Genomic DNA, 17743 nt, shown 5'->3' with positions numbered 1-17743 from the left:
GTGGGCATTTGAAGGCATAGACGACGTTAGTCTCTTTTAAAGCGTTCTGTTTCGTGTCTGGAGAGTTTCTCATGAGTAGGCTGGCCGTTTTTCTGGTTTTATAGTAAATCGTCAGTTGTATCCTCTGATTTTTGTCTGTAGGGATAACGTTTCTATTAACAATATCTTTCAGGACCCTTTCCTCTGTTTTATGAGCTGTGGAAAAGAAGTTCCTGTAAAATAGTCTAATAGGGGGTATAGGTGTTGTGTTAGTTGTCTCTTCGGAGGTTGCATGGCTTTTCACTTTCCTTCTTATGATGTCTAGGTGTCCTGTTTGCAAACTTCTACATGGGTACCATCGAGCAAAAAGTCTTAGTCGACATGAACTTGAAACCGGCCATATACTGCAGGTATGTTGACGACATTTTTACACAGGTACCTGATGTCAGACATCTGCAGGAGCTGAAGGAGGCATTTGAGCAGAGTTCCGTGCTGCGTTTCACTTACGAGACGGAAAAGGATGGGAAGCTGCCTTTTCTAGATGTAACAGTCATGGAAAAGGGCGGAGGTTTCCACACTGCAGTCTACACAAAGGAAACAAACATAGGAATGTGCCTAAATGCCAACAGCGACTGCCCTGACAGGTACAAGAGGAGTGTTGTTAACGCATACGTCGACCGTGCTCTCAGCCACAGCTCAGAATGGAAGCAAGTCGACGAAGAACTCTGTAGGGTAAGGCAGGTTCTAGTCAATAACGGCTTCTCCAATGGTTTCATCGAAGACATCATAAGAAGGAAAGTGAAAAGCCATGCAACCTCCGAAGAGACAACTAACACAACACCTATACCCCCTATTAGACTATTTTACAGGAACTTCTTTTCCACAGCTCATAAAACAGAGGAAAGGGTCCTGAAAGATATTGTTAATAGAAACGTTATCCCTACAGACAAAAATCAGAGGATACAACTGACGATTTACTATAAAACCAGAAAAACGGCCAGCCTACTCATGAGAAACTCTCCAGACACGAAACAGAACGCTTTAAAAGAGACTAACGTCGTCTATGCCTTCAAATGCCCACTTGGGGACTGTAAGCTCCAAAAAACCCAGTATATAGGCAAGACAACAACATCTCTTTCTAGGCGTTTAACGATGCATAAACAACAGGGCTCCATTAAGGAACATATAATCTCTTCCCATAACCAAACCATCGCCAGAGAAATCCTAGTAAACAACACAGAAATCATCGATAGATACAGCGATAGCAGGCGGCTTGACGTTTGCGAGGCACTACACATCAAGAAGTCAACACCAGCAATCAACAGCCAATTATTGCACAACTATATTCTACCCACCTCAAGACTCCGCTCCAATATAGAAGCATCAAGAAATATGGACCAATAGGCTTTCTACAAACACTTCTATTCAATATCCATTGTTTCGTGTTCTGTCTTGTGTTGATACTTTTAATACCCTATTAATATCCTCTAATGCCACATCATCCTTCCCACCTCACTCAAATGTAATGCCACATCACCCTTCCCACCTCACTCAAATGTAGATATAAAATCAGGGAAATGCAAGTTCTAATCAGTTGTGTATTTGTGAAGTCTTTGAAAATGTAATAAGTTTTACGAAACGCGCCCGTGTCGCGTCAGACTAGAAATAAAAATGAATTTTGGAGAAGTGATTTTTGATTTACCTCCAACAGTGAAGCATAATGTACGAAAGATTGAGAAAATTCGTGTTAGAATTATTAATCTTACTTTTTCGGTCATATTTAATAAAATATGTCTACAGGAAAGACTGCTACCAAAATATACTAATATATATATATATATATGACAGAGTCAGACCACTGTTTCAATTCTTCCTCCGTGGTCTGACACTGTCACATTTTTAATCACGTGTTAATTTCCATGATTTTCACACACACACACACACACACACACACACACACACACATACACACACACACACATATATATATATATCTTTTTTTTCTTTAGCACACATTTACATGCCATGTATTATCAGACTCCTTTTTACCGTTTTAATTAATCAGATTATAATAATAATATTGTATAATCCATTGTGCTGGGGGCAGCCAGTTTACACATCCAGTACATGTTAGGCTCGTATTCCCTCCTAGCCCCCCCCCCCCACCCCCGAGCCCCCACTCCAGGTATATTACATATTCTTTTTTTAATTATTCAGATTTAATTTGAAGTTCTTTTTAATTAATCAGGTTTTTGTCGGGTTTTATTAGAAGTTGCTTCTCTCCTCTTAATATTTGCAACTTTTGTATGCAAGCATATTATAATTTGTGCTGCAAGTTATAATATACAAGCTTTTATTTAATGCACTTTTTTGCCTTGTATCTTTCTTTTTTGGTATCTAGCGAACCCACAGGCAGCTTACCTTGGAGACCGGCTGCGGATATGGGTACGCACTGGCCCGAAACTAGGCGTTGCGGGCACGGAGACCCGCGCTGCCCCAGTTACCTCCGTCGCATGTTTCACGGACACAGTTTTTGCCATAACTGTGTAATATACAATATATAAATATTTAAATATGAAATTATTGGTCAAATATTTTCTTTTTACTTAAAGTTGTGTTTATTTAGTAACAAGTAAGACTAGTAAAATATTGCTAAAGATGAAATCTCAAAAAAAGATAAAACTATCTTTGTTCATAATGATTATTTTTGTTCCATTGTAAAAGGGACCTTAGATACAAATTGTCGTGAAAAATCTCATTATGGAAGCTAGTTATTTAATCCGGCATTTTTCATTTAGAGGCATTGTATAGTGCTAAATATTTTGACCTAATTTACCTGATTTACCTGAGAGCCACTAACAATAGTGACCTCGGTGAGGACAGGAAGCCGGTGGCTTGTCGAAGGCCCCCCCCCTCATATTTACCTGATACATATGTTCCCATTATTTCCTTATGATAACAATAACAATGTAAAATGTCATTCCTATCTGTCAGTCAAATCTTAAAGTGGAAAATATGTACTGCAAGCTAGATCACAAAGCTAAGGCTGGCCAAAGCTTAGTGACATCAAAGTAGGATAATCAGTGTCTTCTTGGTGTTATCTTGAGGTTATCTTGTGGTTATCTTGAGAGGATTTTGGGGCTCAGCGTCCCCGCGGCCCGGTCCTCGACCAGGCCTCCTTTTTGTTACACATTCCCAGGAAGCAGCAGCCCGTAGCAGCTGGCTAACTCCCAGGTCCTGGACGGGAAGGATTGACCGGGCGCCAATCCTTAACTGTAGCCTCTGTTCACCCAGCAGTGAATGGGTACCTGGTTGTTAAACGATTCGGCGGGGTCGTATTCCTGGGGAAATTAGGGTTAAGGACCTTGCCCGAAACGCTACGCGTAATAGTGGCTTTACAAGAATGTAAACTCTTGTATAGGTATCTATTGACTGCTAGGTGAACAGGGGCATCAGGCTGAAAGTAACTTTGCAGCCCATTTCTTTCCACCTCCACTGGGGATCGAACCCAGAACCTCAGGACTACGAATCCCGAGTGCTGTCCACTCAGCTGTCAGGCCCGTAAGGAGCTGATCAGTATTTAAATGGCAGATTTATCCAAATTCCTAAGTGCCCAATCCTCCACAATCTTGAGAGATCAAATTAGAATCTACAACAAGTAATGAGGCATGTACTATGTGCTTATCTCTACTAATGGAGTTGTGCCTTGACATATTTCTCTTCATAATGGGTAAAATTGGTGATAATGGTATCAAACTTCTGTACTTCTCCATGCAATGGTAACTGGTAAATACAATGGTAACTGAACAAATCCACAAGGGCCGTGACGAGGATTCGAACCTACGTCCGAGAAACAATGGTAACTGGTAAATACAGTGGTAAATGGTAACTGCTTTATATACTTTTCTGAATAAAATTAAAATAGTGAGCTCCATAATTAAGTCTTGTTTGTTATAAACTGTTAGTTGTTCATTTGCTATGTAGAGCAATCAAGAGATTTCAATCTTCAATTTCAGTCAAGCGATTTCACTCTTTTCGACTTCAATCAAGAGATTTCACTCTTGATGCTCTGCTCTAAACAAAAAAATGATGTTACATGATATAGGTATGAGAAGAAAAGTCTATTTTAGCATTTTGCATTGGCTTTTATATTTTATTTATGTATTATTTGTGTTGATTGCCATTATAATGTTAAAAATTCTTTCTCATAAAGACTAGAAACCACTATTATCTGTGATTTGAATTTATTTTTAATTTGCTCATGTGTTTGCACTTTGGTAATTTGATCAGCTCGAAAGCTCGAGGAAAGGCAAGTTTAAGAAATGCAAGTTTAAGAAACGCAAGTTTAAGAAATGCAAGTTTAACCGAATTTACTTGCATGCATTTCTTTGAGTTGCCGTTTTTGGTTATACAGTATTTTCCCAGGGAGGACTTACCTTTGTATGTATGTTACCTCTTGACTGATGTCAAGGTCATTTCAGAACTCCAAGTAGGTTGAATAAATCACAAATAATAACTCTACTTCACACTTATCTTGCAGTTACCTTGCGTTGATTTCGGGGCTTAGTGTCCCCCGCGGCCCGGTCCTCGACCAGGCCTCCTATACACCTACATACACATCTGGTGAGCTGTTGTATTAAAGCCTTGTCTTGGTTCTCTGTTTATAATTAGTTTATACAGGTAATCATTTGAGAAAAGATCTGAATCGAACCAGTTTGTGTTTGAGGGTGTGAGGTAGTTTGTGTTTGTGTATATGTTGTGGGTTATCTGAAGATTCCAAGAACCAGTTTGTGTTTGAGGGTGTGAGGTAGTTTGTGTTTGTGTATATGTTGTGGGTTATCTGAAGATTCCAAGGAGTTGACGACATCAGTCACGAGATGCTGCATAAGAAAGGCAGTACTGTTCTCTGGTACAACCAGACTTTGTGAACTTGATATTAAAGGTAGTATTATATTTGTCAGTGTAGTGTCTTGTAATATTATCACTGTCATATATGGAACAACAGGAATAAGTTCTGTCTCTTGTATTATAAGAAAGAGTTCAGGATGTATTCTTCATAAACCCATCACGAGGATACATGATTAGTGGCTGGAGGATATCTTATGTGGATGACCTGGTGAACAGTCAGTGCAATATCATCAACTAAAGTGTTCACTGTAATATCACCCTGGTATATGTGTGTTTAATCTCTACTCAATGCATTGACTGGAAAATATTTAATGAAAACACTATTATTGTGACTACACACAGAGATCACACTAACGTGATGCATCAATTGAACAAATCCAAGTTTGTGCCTCGGAGAGGCTACGGGATCCAGTAAGTTCAGTAGAACTTCGGTTTCAACCCCTTTTACCCTGACGTAGCTCAGTCGATTAAGGCAGTGTCTGGGATGCTCCCGGACGCAGGTTCGTATCCTCGTCATGGCCCTTGTGGATTTGTTCACTATTATTGTGATATATCAGTAAGAAGACGAAGAGAAAGGATGTTGCATTACTCAGCTGGAGTGATCATGTCTGAGGGTGTTGTCAAGGTGTAATGTTTTAGATGTTTGAGCCTTCTGTATTTTACTCAGAAATGTGTTGTATTCAGAATTTTTGCTTTGCATTCAAATCAGATCTATACTGTATCTCATTTTATTTGTAAATCCAGATACGAATGCTCTGTTTTCACAGTGTAATGTTATTCAAATGGTTTTGGCTATAATATCAAAATGTGCAACTTATTGAACTCAAAATATCAAGGTTATTTGTGCTTTTGTAGTGACAGCATATTGTCAAAATATTTATTAGACTGGTTATGAGTGAAAGGTATTAGAAAGTGGAGACTGTGAGACCCTTTCCTTAGTATTAGGCCTCTATCTGTCTCAGGAAACTATGGAGTTGGGCTCTGGTTGTCGGTCTGGAGTGGCCTCTCCAGGGCACAAAGCCTGGGTAGGTTGATGTGGAGGAGAAGCTGTTACCCATGCAGCAGGTCAATATGGAGAAGCTGTTATCCATGCAGCAGGTTGATATGGAGGAGAAGCTGTTACCCATGCAGCAGGTCAATATGGAGAAGCTGTTACCCATGCAGCAGGTCGATATGGAGGAGAAGCTGTTACCCCATGCAGCAGGTCAATATGGAGAAGCTGTTACCCATGCAACAGGTTGATATGGAGGAGAAGCTGTTACCCATGCAGCAGGTCAATATGGAGAAACTGTTACCCATGCAGCAGGTTGATATGGAGGAGAAGCTGTTACCCATGCAGCAGGTCAGGGATACTGTCTGCAGTCATCCATCTAGTTACTAGCCAGACCCAACACATCTTTAACCATCTAATAATGATGAATAAGCAATGTACTCATCATTCATTGTGCCATCTAGTGTCCTTGCCAGAAAATTCTAGGAAAAATAGGCACTATATGTTTAATTATGTGATAAATCTTTCAAGAAATTAACAAATAATTAAATCCAGTCCATTACATTCAGTATTCATCTCAGACTTAAAGTCTCAAGCTTTTCTAAATATTTATATTAAACTTGCATTAGAATTCTTAAACTTCCATTAGAATTAAAGTATAATATTATAATTTTGTTTTCCACATAAACATAATAACATTCATCTCAAAGGATTATGCCTATAAAAGGCTTTAAATAGGTTTGAAATTAACTCTTAAGGCTGCTGCTATATCCGGTCCTTATTTTACAACATTGTTTCTTTACTGAGCGCTCAAAGGCTGAGGTAGAGATGTGTTAGAAGATGTTTAGTTGCTCTTCATGAGCTGTTGTTGACATTGGCACATCAACCCATCGTTCATCAAATATTATGTGACTTGATTTATACTTGTTAGAGATGTGTGTCCAGTTTGCTCATTATTCTGAAAAAAAATAGTTAAGTATAGACAATGTAGCCTAATGACAGTGATCACTAAGGATCACTGTTTAAATAGTGGGCATTTAGTTCCCATTATTTTCTATTCTTTTTTTTTTTAAGGCCTATTTTTTGTGGAGATGAAGAGAGTGGTGGTGGTGAGTCTTTAGTTTGGAGTTGAAAGTCCTCTTAATTTACTGTTAGCAGAAGTGATATTAAATCATTTTTTATACAAATTTGTATTACCTAATGTATAGTAATCGCGAGTCTTTTAACTGAAAATAAAACGGTTTTGTGACTTGCATACAGAACCGATTCCGCGTAACCTCCTCCTCTCCACAGAGCCATTTTGGTTATTTTCACCACCAGGGCCACTAGAAGCCCACCGGTGCTCTGTGTTTTGTTGTGTTGCCAAATCTATGTTGCTCTGCGGTGAAACCAAAATGAATGATTAGATTCAACATGGCTATCATATCCATTTATATAATGGATGCTGCTGTGAATTTGTCACTGTTAGGTGCATACAAGTTGTGCTGTAATGTCTAATGGGTGTGAGCAGAGGTGTATTCTGCCTCATTTAAATTAATTTATGAGAAGGAGAGAGAGTTGTGAGTTCTTTCAGTATTAGATGCAAAATTGGAATGGAAATTGAATCACAAGAGTATTTCTGACCCACATAATATATATATTAGGAGCTTTAACCATTTTTAAATGTCATTTGTATCCTCATTTTTTTCTGTAATTGAAAAGCCTAAATTTGGCGTATCGAGATACATTTTTCTAGATTGAATAAGACAGCTAATGCAACTACCATAATTTTGTTTTGTGATATATGGATAAAATGCAGTTTGTAAAATTCCCTTTATTATTTATGTAGTGAGGTTACATGTTTAGCCTTTACACATAATTTATATACAGCACCTCCAAAACTACATAATGTTTGTTCATGCTATGTTCACTGGATTTTAAAAACAGAATTTGATCAATTTCTGTGATATTAGGACTTTACTTTAATGTATAATTAAGAATTAAGTAATTAATTCTTGAATTAAGACATTGTGGTGGCTCAAAAGCTCATCACATATTACTAAGCAAATATTGTGAATTTGTAGAATATGGAGAATTGCTTGAATTTTGAATGCAGGAAAGATATTGCATTTTTGAATCGTTTACATATATTGCATAACACATTTTTCCCTTAGAGGCTATTGTACTGCTGTAATGTGCAGAAGCCATATGTATTTCAGTATTTCTGTATTCTGTCAATTGTTAGGAAAATATCAGATTCCTATTTAAGATTAAGGAGCAGTGATATAAAATGGATATAAAAGTCCATTTATAGGGTTTCTTTACCTAGCAAAACTTACTTCCTTCATCATGAACTTTTTTGGTGATTACGATACTGGCAACATAAGAGCTTTTCATATGTAAGTGATGATTATCCACACATCTTTACGCTGCAGTATATATATATGCGTGAATCAGCCTTACCGCATTGTACTTTATATCACATCATCCATCCTTAAACCTTATTTGTATTAAAAATGGGAAACAGCACCAAAAGGCAGGTATTGCTGTCATCAGATGTTTAGACTTTGCTTAAAGGTGCCGTGACCTTCACATGGCCGACTGGATGAATACATCTCTTTACCTCTTGATATCCTTGCAGTTATATATCTGTTATATGTCATTAAGCGCACCTCTGCTTTACCAGACACAAAAAATATAAAATATTTGGTTATAAAAAGTGTTCACAACTCGTTCTTAAGCAGCCACTCACATAGACACACCATATGGAAGCTGTAACGGCCAAAACTGTCTCGAGTTTTACATTATAACGGGAAAGGATCATCAAGGCAAATTTGGGTGGGACCTTCGACAAGCCACTGGCTTCCTGTCCTCATTGAGGTCACTAGGGTTAGTGGCCCTTGGGTAAATTAGGTAAATGCACGATACAAAAATACCCCCCAAAACTGAGCAGTTCTAATCCTAAATAGACGCTAGCTGAAAATTCCTAATAGAAAATAACCTTACTTCAAAACAGGGGGAGATAAAAAATATAGATTGTGTCATATTACCATTATTTTTAAGTAGCATCATAGTACCACAGTTGTTAAGCAAGGTAAGGCTGTATACAAGGCCTGCATAGGTCAGGGTTTTTTCACTTACAACTGTGGCTTTGGAAATGCTGCTTCAATACAAGTTTAAGCAAAAAAATAAATCTGAAATAACAATAATTCTGTTATTCTGAAATAACAATAATTCTGTTATTCTGAAATAACAATAATTCTGTTATTCTGAAATAACAATAATTCTGTTATTCTGAAATAACAAAAGTGTTCAACTGAGACACTAAATACAAAGCATGGCAGCCATAATGAAAACAGAAGAGCGCGTGCTGTAAAAAGCGAGAATTGTCCATAACTATAAATTATATATATATATATATGCCAAATGGAAGTAATGAGAATACAAATACAATAAGAAAATGGAACTATGTGAGTAGTTGTAATATTTTATAAGGTGCTTCTTACAGGGCTGAAGTTTGGTACATGTGGTACAGCTTTGTGTATTCTCATATTAGCAAACTGAATTACAGTGTATATGCTGTGAGCAGTGTAAACTAAAATAATTCACTGTGCTAATCAGTGATGTAGGTGTATCAGCTGTATGCTATGGTTGTATAAAGGTAATATTTACCAATCTGTAGTAAACAAATATAAGTATTAAATTATTTTTTTTATGCAGTGTGGATATACAAGCAGATGTGTCATCGGGCTGAGAATAGACTACTGTAGGGGTGACAGCTGGCAATATACTGTATGACAGGGGTGACAGCTGTCTGAATATACTGCATGACAGGGGTGACAGCTGTCTGAATATACTGCATGACAGGGGTGACAGCTGTCTGAATATACTGCATGACAGGGGTGACAGCTGGCTGAACATATACTACATGACAGGGGTGACAGCTGTCTGAATATACTGCATGACAGGGGTGACAGCTGGTTAAATATACTGTGTGACAGCTGGTTGAATATACTGCATGACAGGGGTGACAGCTGGTTGAATATACTGCATGACAGGGGTGACAGCTGGGTGAATATACTGTAATGTAGGGGTGACAGCTGGTTGAATATACTGCATGACAGAGGTGACAGCTGTCTGAATATACTGCATGACAGGGTTGACAGCTGTCTGAATATACTGTATGACAGGGTTGACAGCTGGCTGAATATACTGTACTGTACTGCATTTGAAGACTCAGCAATCCTCCAAATTATCAATATTTAACAGTATATAATTTACGCACAAATTTGAGAGAAAGTAATATAGTTTTGACCTGTTCATAGAGAATAGTTATTTGCTGCATATGTTAATACGTTAGGAAATTAAAATCTGAAATTGACGTGAAAAAAAATAGCCAAGAGCAAATATCCTATTGTAGTAGAACTCTTAATTGTAATTATTTAACAGCATTTCTCTGTTAAAATTTGAGTTACTGTAATGAGATTGAGACTAAAGGAATCTCATAGTAAATGTATCAAACTACTGTGTAAGATTTTGTCTATCAATTGCGTGTCTTTTGTGCCCATGATTTGCTAACTGATCCATAACACAGGTTATGGGTTTAAATTATATTAAGTGATTTTAATTTCCAAATTTTTAGGCAAAACATCTTGTGATTTTCTTGTAGTACTTATCATGAATACAGTTAATGAATCTGTAATAACTTCTGTATGTAGTTATCTCTATACTGACGAATCTGTATTCTGAAGCTGTCTTAGTGTATAAGTCTCCTTCTCACTATTTCAACACCCAATCCAGTTCCTTTTGTGTTTCTAAAATGATTTTAATTGAAAATTTCCATGATCAATTTAAAATATTTTTTTTTTTTTTCATGAACTTAATTTTAAAATATAAAATTACTTTAGGCTGTTTTTCCAGGTACTATTTACTATGTGATTCTATCCTTTTAAGTTTGATAATATTTTATCTTTTGGAATTGTATGCGTGCTATTCCACGTTTTTTTTAATTTTGTATGTTTAAGGACTTGTTGAATTAAGTCAATGAGTTTTAGGGATGAGACTTGACGCGAGTTATGTGGCAATGATATCGTCATGACAGGGTCTGCGTTGATATCATTATGGATATTATCTTGTGTCCAAATACCAGATGTGGTATTCGTCCGGCTAATACTCTTGCGCTTATTGAAGGATGAATCCACTAGCTTGTAGTCATTAGTATTTTATATGGTGTATAAAATGTTTAAAGCAAAATACACTTTGTTTCGCCATTGAATTTGACTCAGTACTGTATACTGTATGATTTAATTTAGTGTATCTCATTTCAGATTTACTGTCATTTATTTGTTTTAGTCCTGTTTGAGTCTTATGTTTTTCCATATATCATTAGTATGTTTGAGTCTATGTTTTTCCATACATCATTAATGGATGTGAGTCTACATTGCCTACATACATCATTAGTGTATTTAAATCTATGTTCCCCATCTCATAGCTCAGTTGGCTTCGGGGTTGACTCACAATCGGGGGATCCCGGGTTCGACTCCCGGGCAGTGAGAGAAATGGCTGGGCACATTTCATTTCACCTAATGCCTGTGTTCACCTAGCAGTAAGTAGGTATCAGGGAGTCAGGCAGCTTGTTATGGGGGTTGCATCCTGGGAAGGGATCAGTAGTTCAACCTGGGGGGGGGGGGAGAAAGGACCTGAATACAAGCCTAAAGTGTGTATATATATACACAAGCTTCTTGTCCCCCATCAAAACGAATTAGTACCTCGTTTTATTTTGATTGAACACTATGCAGTATTGCAATTTTAGGATAAAATGCGATATTGATATGAGATTATTTTTTAAGATGATTTAGTTTTCATCTTTCATATGTGTATTTTCTCCTGGTGTTAATCAGAAACACTTTCTCATACACCTACACACACTGTCTTTTGCCAATAGAGTTGTAGAAGGCTGGATGAGCTTAGTGAGAAGGTGGTGGATGCCAAAAGCATTACAGTAGTAATTTCAATGTGTCGTATGACAAAGATCATAGGAAAGGCAGGAGAAGGTGAGCATAGCTCTCATCCTATACCTGCACTTAAGTAATAACACACACACATACACATAAACACACACACATTGTAGTTTCAAAGCGTTATATGACAAAGAGTGCTGGGAAGACGGGACACCACGAGCGTAGCTCTCATTCAGTAACTACCCTTAGGTAATTACTTAGGAAATTATAATTACACATACACAGATAACTACGTACAAGATCTTTAGGGAAAGAGATAAGGTGGTTAAAGAAAACCTATTTTAACGAAAAAGAAGCAGGATAAGGGGACATCAGTGGAAACGAACTTACAATTGAGTCAAAGAGTTGTAATGAAGTTTTTGTTCCCTATATGAACGGTTGACAAGTGGAATGCATTGAAGAGGTTGCTGAAGTCAATTCCATCCACAATAAATAAAAATAATTTGAAAACACTAATGTTAAGAGAAAGATACTCTAATTAGTATACCAAATATAATCAGCTAGAAGGCAGGACATGAAGAGCTAAATCTCACTGCTCTGTAGTCACTAATAGGCTAGCTCTGATAGGTAAGCATATGCACATATGTATATGTAAATGTGCAGTATTTCACTAACAAATACTTGCAAGTATGTACTCCAGACAACCATTGCGAAGCATCAGTCAACCATAGTAATAACCTTTTATACGTAACTACAATATTTACCTGCTCATACTATATCATAAATCCATACTCATATCACTAACGATGACAATAATTGTTTTAGGATACCTAACTAAATCTTGGATATTATCAGTGTCCTCAAAATTACAATATTTTAGATGAAAGTTTTGGAATGCCATTCATAATGTGATTAACTTGCAGAAACCAATTGAAAATTTATACAGTATTTTATTTATAAGATATATTTATTTTCACACTTAGCGTTATACGACAAAGAGTACTGGGAAGACAGGATACCACGAGCATAGCTCTCATCCTGTAACTACACTTAGGTAATTACATACATACACACACACACAGACACACACACACACAAGAGAAACACATTAATAACAATGTGGGAGATGCATATGCGTCGCTTTCCAACTTTAGACTCGATTTTAATTACATTGATGGTGAAATACTAAATAATTCATGTATTTCACCATGAATTTAAATGGTGAGTTCATGACTTCTTGTGAGGCCAAAATTAAAATATGTAGTAGTTGTATGGTGCTCATACCTCAAGAAGCACATCAATAAACTGGAAAAGGCACTAAGACATGCTACAAAATGGCTTCCAGAACTGAAAAACAAGAGCTACAAAGAGAGGATAGCTGTGTTAAATATGCCAAAGTGGGAAATTAGAAGAAAAAGTGGTTATATGATCACCACTTACAAAATAATAACAGGAATTGACAAAACTGACAAAGAGGAATTCCTGAAACCAGCAACTTAAATAATAAGGGGACACAGATGCAAGCTAAGGAAACAAAGGTACTAAAAAAATATATATTAGAAAGTCTTCTATTGCAAACAGAGTGGTAGACGGTTGGAACAAGTTAGATGAGAGAGTAGTGGAGGCCAAAACTGTAAAAAAGCGTTATACGACAAAGAGTACTGGGAAGACGGGACACCACGAGCGTAGCTCTCATCCGGTAACTACACTTAGGTAATTACACAAACATTATTTTGCCTTTAATCATTCTTCCATTTGCTATACATGACGGACTTCTTGCCACCAACTCGTATACTTTTCACCGAGTTTTCAAAGTCTCATCCACTACGGGAAATAGTGCCTTGTTAGTGTTAAGTTTTAGCGTCACTACTGCTTCACCTTACTCTATGTAAGCTTGTCTTCTTTATAAGGGGGATAGCTGAACACTTTCTTGTAAATAAAGTATTATTATATTTTATAGTAAAAGTTGTATTATTTGTGTGATCCTTGATGTAATGTTTATATTTACAAATATTCATATGATTCCTATTTTTGTTTATAACAGAAATGTATATATTATACTTCAGCAGAAAAGTCAGCACAAGAATAAAAAGCTTATGAAATATTTAGCATTAAATAAGAGCATACATTCCCAGGAAATGAAATGCTGAAATTAATTATAAATGAGCATCATTATTACATATGGCTAAATCCCTTATAAATAAAATGTTTATTCAGGTAAGGTACATACATACAAAAGATTTAACATAAATTGATCGATTTATAGATGGAGCTAGTACATACAATGCCTAAAGCCACTATTACGCAAAGCGTTTCTGGCAGGAAAAACATTAATTACTAAAAACTTAATATTAATTGAGTATAAAGAATAAAATGTGTTGAGAACATATAAAAATAAAGATAAAAAAGGGGGAAACATGGCTGAAAAAGCAGCACAAATACAATTAGGTCGACAAACAGCATTGTTTAAGAAAACAGACATGGGTTGACAATAGAGGGGTAAGGTAGGTTACAGGGAATTTATTAGGTAGTGCTTCGTTTTTATCTTAAACTGGTTGGGAGAGGTACAGTCTTTAACATGATTGGGAAGGTTATTCCACATTCTGGGTCCTTTGATTTGTAGAGCATTTCTAGTTTGATTAAGTCGTACTCTAGGAATATCAAAACTGAATTTATTTCTGGTGTGGTGCTCATGGGCTCTATTACAACCTTCAATGAAGCTTTTGAGGTCAGGCTTGGCATTACAGTTCAGCATTTTATATATGTATAATACACATGAGAGAATGTGCAGTGACTTTATATCTAACATATTCAGAGATTTGAGTAGGGGTACCGAGTGGTACCCCTCTTCTGGTCTTTTAATGAAAGACCAGAACAGTTAAAGACTATTGAGGGAAGACAAAATTATTTAGGATAAAAATCTCACACTTGTGTATATGGGAAATTTATGTAAGGAATTTACACCAAGTCTTTCGCACTCTCCTGAGTGCTTTGTCAAAGTCTGAGTGTGTGGTGATGGCCAGACTTTCATCTTAATGTCTAATGAGGCTGTTATCCTGGGTCCAGTCCTCTTATCCTTCTTGACTGCCTGACAGAGACTACGGGATTTAAACCTCACATCGCTGGAAGACACAAGAGTTAAAGGGGACATGATTACCACATACAACATTCTCAAGGGAATTGATATGGTAGATAAAGACAGGCTATTTAACTCAAGCTGCACATGCACCAGAGGACACAGGTGGAAATAGAATGCCCAAATGAGCCATGGAGACATTAGAATTTTTTGTCAAGTCAAGCCTGGCTTCGGGCAGAGCTTGGAAAGTAGAAGAACTCACAGAACCCCATCAAGCAGGGAGTCAGGAGCTGCTTGGTCTAGGACCAATGAAGCAGGGGCTACAGAGCCCGGGTTTCCATTACTGTCCATCTCGGGGGCCTGGTCTCCCACCCCACATCTTTGAAGTTAAAAAGAGGATCAGATATAACCATGTAAATGAACAGGTAAACATTTCATCAATGAACAAGCGCCCATACTCACCATGGAGCCACAATTAGAGGATAGGACACCCGACAAGACATGCCCCTAGGGGTGCATCGTGGATATACGCTCTACAACTGCCACCTTAAGAACCATCAGTCCGTCAAGATTGGGCTCAGCAACAAACGAAATGATTGACAATAAAAGTGTCCCCTCGCTTGACAATGCCGAGTACCACATTTTTACGGGTGAGAGAGTGTGCCTCCCCAAACACCCGGTGTCAAAACAGAAGAAGACATATGAAAGAATAATTAAGAATAGCAAAAAGTCGCTGGGAAATACCAATTAAAAATGAGAATTGGGAAGAAAAAATGAAACTTAATAAAAGCATTCAGCACAATTAGTGAAGATGGCAGCAGGAGCAAAAGGCTTCAAAAGGACAGAGGACACTGTCCCATGGAGCATCGCACTTTAGCATCCGCCAACCAAGCCCCCTCACGTTGGCAACAGGCTGGAAAGGGAGGGAGAGATGAGAGAGGAAGAATACTGCCCGGTGGAACACCAGTGTTAATGGGTAGAGTGGGGAGAATTAGAATCATTCACAGACACATACTGAAGCCTGTCACTGAGGTAAGATTGTAGGTATTGGAGGGAGTGACCTCTTACTTCGTAATGTTGTAATTTAAGAAGGTTAATGTGTTAACAGTGTCAAAAATGACCTTCCAAATGCCTCCCAACACCTCAAACCAATTCTATTTGCTGACGACACAACCTTCATTTACTCCAGTCCTGACCCTCTTGCTCTAAATGCCACAGTAAATACTGAGCTAAATAAAGTCCATCTTTGGCTAACTGCCAACAAACTCACCCTTAACATTGACAAAACCTTCTATATTCTGTTTGGCAATAAATCCTCTAGTCTTATAAATCTCAAAATAAACAATACCCAAATTTGTAACAAATTAGATGGCAAATTCCTTGGCATTCTCATTGACCACAAGCTGAATTTCCAGGGACACATTCTAAATATATCAAAAAAAGTTGCAAAAACTGTGGGCATTCTTTCTAAGATCAGATATTATGTACCACGCCCTGCCCTGGTGACTCTCTATTACTCTCTTATCTATCCTTATCTCAACTATGGTATTTGTGCTTGGGGTTCTACTACCCAAAATCACTTGCGTCCTCTAATTACCCAACACAAAGCCGCTATTAGAACAATATCCAACTCTGGCCCCAGACATCACTCGATACCCCTACTCAAATCTCTTAATATGTTGGATATTAAGTCACTGCACATTCTCTCATGTGTATTATACATATATAAAACGCTAAACTATAATGCCAATCCTGATCTTAAAAGCTTCATAGAAGGTTGTAACAGAACCCATGAGCACCACACCAGAAATAAATACAGTTTTGATATTCCTAGAGTACGTCTTAATCAAACTAGAAATGCTCTGCAAATCAAGGGGCCCAGAATGTGGAATGACCTTCCCAACCATGTTAAAGACTGTACCTCTCTCAACCAGTTTAAGATAAAAACTAAACACTACCTAATAAATTCCCTGTAATCTACCTCACTCCTCTATTGTCAACCCATATCTGTTATTTTCTTTTTTTTTTAATCAACACTGTTTGTCAACCTATTGTATTTGTGCTGCTTTTTCAGTCATGTTCCCCTTTTTTTTTTAAATTTTTTTGTATTTGTTCTCAACACCTCTTATTCTTTATGCTCAATTAGTATTAAGTTCTAGATATTAATGTTTTTCTTGCCCGAAACGCATTGCGTAATAGTGGCTTTAGGCATTGTATGTACTAGCTCTATCTATACATCAATCCATTAATGTAACATCACTTGTATGTATATACCTTACCTGAATAAACATCTGAATCTGAATCTGAAAAAGTCATATGTATGTCAACAGATAAATGACCAGGGTACTCATTTTTTCAAGAGGTGCATATATCAAGTTAATCATACTAATCAGTGCATGAGTGGTCCTTTTTGGGGCCTGAAGCCATTATGGCAAGAACTAAGTATATTTTGTTTTGCTAAACAGGAGTAAGGCTGCTTGTAGATTAATTCTTTAAAATATTTTAGACAAAATAAGCAGAATTGATATTGGTCTATAATTAATAATAATAATAATATTAATAATAATTTATTTAGGAAAAGTAAATACATAGTTGCAGGGTAACTTTACAAACATTCTGTTTGATATAAAAGACAGAGGTAGTACATACAATACCTAAAGCCACTAGTACGCATAGTGTTTCGGGCAAGGTGAGGTGGGGAAAAAACCACTTAGACTAAAACTTAATAGCAATTGAGCTTAAAGTATAAATTGCCTTGAAAGAAAAAAAATAATAAGAGATAAAAAAAAAGGGGGGAACATGGTAGAAAATAGCCAATATACAAGTTGTCAACAAACAGCATTTTTGTTA

General features: G+C 37.0%; 2 long non-coding RNA genes across 2 annotated transcripts in view; one reads left to right on the top strand and one right to left on the bottom strand.

Annotated features, from left to right (window-relative positions):
- Positions 1–1739: 1739 nt before the first annotated feature.
- LOC123749308 (uncharacterized) lies at positions 1740–13782 on the top strand. The gene is made up of 2 exons (XR_011230811.1): positions 1740–6160; positions 6230–13782. It is a non-coding gene; the product is annotated as an uncharacterized lncRNA (long non-coding RNA).
- LOC138372380 (uncharacterized) overlaps positions 6956–17743 on the bottom strand; it is a 58401-nt gene continuing 47613 nt past the window's right edge. The window contains exon 2 of the long non-coding RNA XR_011230812.1: positions 6956–7017. This is a non-coding gene — a long non-coding RNA (uncharacterized lncRNA). The remainder of the gene's footprint in view (positions 7018–17743) is intronic.

Source organism: Procambarus clarkii, chromosome 38, assembly GCF_040958095.1.
Source record: "Procambarus clarkii isolate CNS0578487 chromosome 38, FALCON_Pclarkii_2.0, whole genome shotgun sequence".
Classification (NCBI taxonomy): domain Eukaryota; kingdom Metazoa; phylum Arthropoda; class Malacostraca; order Decapoda; family Cambaridae; genus Procambarus; species Procambarus clarkii.
Note: the sequence above shows the minus strand (reverse complement) of the source record. Positions and strands in the feature narration are given on the sequence as shown.